Source organism: Alligator sinensis, unplaced genomic scaffold (genome assembly GCF_000455745.1).
Source record: "Alligator sinensis unplaced genomic scaffold, ASM45574v1 scaffold1147_1, whole genome shotgun sequence".
Lineage (NCBI taxonomy): Eukaryota > Metazoa > Chordata > Crocodylia > Alligatoridae > Alligator > Alligator sinensis.
In genome coordinates, this window is record NW_005842832.1 from 636,969 (window position 1) to 641,845 (window position 4,877).

Genomic DNA, 4,877 nt, shown 5'->3' on the forward strand with positions numbered 1-4,877 from the left:
GTTTAAGACTATTTCCTCCCTGTTTCCCTTTTTTTTTTTCCTAAGTGGGTTAATGTCATGAGGGTATTAATCCCTGGAGCAAACTGCCCAGGAATGGGTCCTGAAAGTTACCAGCCCATGCATTTGGGAACTGTACTGTCTCAGCACAATGATATAGTTAAGACTGGATGCCCAGGCTACAGCCATAGGTCTGGGCCCTTTTTGCTGTTTCAAAGCTATTGCGTTTCAGCTTAGCTGTGCAGTTGAACCACAACAATATGTTTGGCTGACAGATTTGGGTAAGGGTAAAGCATGGCATGATTTGAGCCAGGGTGAGACCTGGCAGTTCTTGTTGTTGATCCAAGACTCAGTGTGATATAGGCCTGGCCAGCTTTTGCTGCCCAGTTCAGGCCCAGTGAGATAGGCCTGACCTTTCCTCTAAGCTCTTTTACAGCTTTCTGCCCAGCTGAGCTAGGATTGGGACTAGGAATTTGGGGGGTGTGGTCTGCTGATAAAAGCTGCAGTTCACCCTTCAAAGCCACCATGGGGAAGTGGTGGCACATGGTACACCACGGCACTGTACCATGTCCCCAGGAGCAACAGAGACCCTTGCAACACAGAAGGACCTATGCTTTCGAGCAGCTCCGCACAGTGCAGTGAACTAAGGAGCAGCACAAGACTCTCCAGTGTGGGCCCCCTCTCCAGCCCATTGCGGAAGGGCTGGTATAGGGGTGCAGGCCCCTGGAACTACCTGTTGGTGAACCCCAAATCCCAGGCTGCCTGAGCAGGGGTGAAGCCCCCCCATGCGGGTGCCACCTATAGACTTTGCTCTTTAGTTAGTATTCTAAATTGCATTTGGTGGGTTTTTTTGTTTTCTGTAATAAATTTGTTTTTTGTGTTTACACTGCTTGTAAGGAGGGGGTTTTGGTTTGTGTAGGGGCACCCTAGTAATTCATTTAGTGTTTACTAGGTGGTCTGGGTGGGGGGCTCAAGCCAAGGAAAATTATATTTAGACCCCAAAATTGAACCCGGACCTTGCTGCCGAAGACCGGTGCCTGTTAGCAGGGTTACATTATATATGAATATCTATAGATATCTATAATCTTGCATAAAATATTCAAAACTGTCCAAGAATGCCTTTAATCACTTATACATACATCACAATCACTTATACACAATTCCTGAGTGATGGCTTCAGAAATGAATCTTGGTCCCTGATAAACAAAAGCAACATATACAGAAGTCCAATCTTGCCCAAGCAATCCTTTCTTTAGGAGTATTCACATACAGGAGTCAAGAATACATACAACTTTACATTACTTTGATTCAAATACCTGGACTTGGCCAGTGAAGTTATCTAAAGAACTTCTCTCCCTTTGGCTAATGTCACTAAGGAATCTGGAGTTAGATTAACTGAAACCATTCTTCTTGCCCCGTATGTCTCCTGTTGTAAAGTTCACTCTATCCTCATAGCTTTCTTTGATGCTGATGACAGATGCACATTATCAAAACCTCTTTGCAGCATTCAATTGTAGGGAACTATTGCTAGTTATACTTCTTCCTTTAATTCAAAGATAGAATAACTTGCATTTTTCAACCTGAAAAGTTGGCATTGGCATGTCCCAGACTTTAGATAACATTTGACCACATCCTGAAAGGCTGTAGTATCATTTCAAACAGTGGTTTTCAAACTTCCTAAATTCACAAAACCCTTCGGTATCACTTCTGCCACGGAACCCCTACCCCTATCCTAAGAGGTGACACAGTGTCAGGTGACCTAGCCCTATAATGGCAGTGCACTGCCTCCCAGTCCACTCCACCATTACTCCCAATCTTTTTGCCTGATGACCTACTGTGGAACACCAGGATTCTGTGGAACAGAGTTTGAAAACTATTGATTTAAAATATAGATATCCTCTGAGAAAAGGGGAAAAGACTCTCCTCAATTCTAGGTTCCTTTCTTCATTCAGCTCTGACTACTTCAAGAGAAATCTGTTTGAGATTTCCTTGGGGGATGAGGAGGATAGGAAGTTCACCAATTCAGACCTTCTTGCTTTTTAATAAAACATACCTCCAAACATGCTTAAAAAAAGAAGATTACTCAGTTAGCTTAGATTATACAAGAAAAGGCTATGTAGGTAGACCTGTATACAGATATCAGTCCTGCAAACTGATGAAGGACAAAACCAAGGTCCCAAAGTAGCCTGTGAACCAGAACGCATTGGGGTATCCTGGAGAAGAAAGAACTATTTATTTTGCCTAAATCACTGAATAAGTGGTTCACAAAAAACAGGAATTGACAAGCTATGTATGAATCAGTATAGACCAAGGCTGTTCAGCTCCCTACATCCTAGCCATGCAAGCAGCCCTCCCCACCCCCTAGCGTCACAAAGAACATAAGAAGTGTCATATTGGGCACATCTACATGTGTCCCTATGGCACCTTTGTTACTGCACTGTCATTTAGCACTTCTTTTTGGAAGTACTAAAGGATAGCACAGTAACAGCCTATACTGCGCTGTGCATGCTGAACACTGTTCTTTTTAGCTCCTAAGTTGCCATAGCAACATGCTATTATGAGGGACTGCATTACTACAGCGACATAGCTGCAGCATCACTGTTTGTGACAGCTGATGCTACATTGCCATAGTTCCTTGCTACAGCAACATGGATTCACATGTAGATGCACCCACTGAGTCAGACCAATGGTCCATCTAGCCAGTATCTTGTCTCTGGCAGTGGCAGAAGGGATGCTTTAAAGGGAAGCACTGAGCAGGATATATCTAGAGTGATCTATCCCCTATTCATTACACTCTCTGGCATCCACCATTACTGGTTTAGAAATGCGGGAGGAAACTGTTCTGTTCAACAGCTATTAATTTATCTATCATCCATGAATTTGTTCAGTCTCTTGCTGAACCTGGCTATGCTACCTGCCTATAACACCTCCTGCGGCAATGAATGCCATAAGGTAACTATGCCTTGCATAAAAAGTACTTTCTCTTGTTAGTTCTAAACATGTCTCTTACTAATTTCAGTGGGTGCCTCCTAATGCCAGTATTCTGGAATACCTGAAGTGTGGGCTGCCAAGCTCCCTCTTTTGCAGTGGATGCACAGCACAAGCAGCCCAGCCTTCTCTGACAGTGTGCGCACAACATGCACTCCAGGGGCAGGATGCAGGGAGGGGGAGCCTGAGAAACCTAGCTGCTCTAGCAGGAACAAAGGCGGGAGGAGGGGGGGGAGGGGGAGTGGTGGCCAAGCAGAAGCCCACAGGCTGCACGGTAATCCTTTGTGGGCCACACATGGCCCACATCCATCCAGTTGGACAGCCCTGGGTATAGATGGTATCTTGTTCCTTTTGTTACTGGTCACTAATGCAAAACACTACTGCTAGGGCAGCGACAAATATAATACAAATTGAGAGCTCAGAGTATTAACATAGGGAAATGAATAATGCTATCATTTCTTCAGTCCTCACATTACTTATTTCAATTTCAAATTCCATCTATTTAATGCCATCACAACCTTTTCAGTTTTCAGCTGCTGCAAATTTTTGCTCCAATGGCAACATACAACAGAAGTTGTTAAGAAAAACTCGAAAATGTCACTGCTGGTTTAGAGGCGTCTGGAGTTTTTGACAACTGACAAAGCATAAAAGACCATTAGGATCTACGTATACTCTATAGGAAGTATTTAAAACATTAAAATGCATCTTTTACTACATTACTGAAAGACCATGAAACCAGAGGAAAAAAACAGGAAACTTGCAAATTAGAGTCACATGGCAAGACAAAATTTCTGTAATTTACAACAGAGGAATAAATGGAAGAACTGACAATTCCTCTGTAGGTTTTGTTTGCATCCTCTAATCTAGAGCAGGGGTGCTCAACTCCAAGCTCATGGGGCAGTTCTGGCCCACAGTGCTGGGTAATTTGGCCCATTGGGCTTCCCACAGCTCCAGAAATGTGACAACAAGGGAGCAGCCCCTGTTGCCAAATCTTCAGACCCATGGTGAATCTCAGGCCCTGCATGTTGGATTGGGCACCTGATCCCAGTGCAGGGCTGGGTGGAGGTGGGTTCCAGAACCCAATCCCGGTGTAGAGAGCTGGGAGGGGGTGACACCAGGCCCCTGGAGCCCAATTTCAGTGCATGAGGGCTAGAAGAGGGTGGTGCCAGATCCCAAGGCCCAGTCCTACAACTGAAAGTTCATTGTTCAAAAAACAGCCCCAGGCAACGGTGGAGAACAACTCCCCCACCTGCTTGCAGTCTATGGGGAGGGAGGGCAGATTGAGGCCTCCATGGTGAGGAAGGGAGGTCGGCAGGCAGGGTTGGCAGTTGGGGTGCTGCCCAGCCAGGAAAGTGTGTATGGCCCAAGTGGGAATGCACGGCCGTGGGACTCAGCTAGGGAGTAGGATGGGACTACGGGTGGCTCATCTGGGGACAGAGAGGCCAGCTCCCCACTGCTGTGTGCATTCTGGGAAGAGGGGTATGGGGCAGGGGGCAAGTTCCCCCCAATATTTGTGCATAGAGTTGGGGCTGGGGTGGATATGGGCTGTCTGCTGCAGGCTGGAGGCTTCCCATCCTGCTGCCCTGTCCCCAGGGTCCTCTGTGGCCCAGGGCGGGACTTGGCATTGGAGGGCGGAATGGGATGAGGAGGCTCAGTGTTACCACCACTGCTGTGGGTGGGCTGGGGGTGCTTCGAAATGACAACATAGCTGATGTGGCACTCCTCATCCCATGCCAGGTCCTACCTGCCCACTCCCCCTCCCAGGCTGGCCCACAGAGGTTCCGGAGGGCAGCAGGGTGGGGAGCCCCAAGCACCACAGTAAGTAGCCCGCATCCTCCCCCAACTCTCATGGGCTACGCTCAGTTCTGCTCTGGCCACACTGCCTGGGGGGG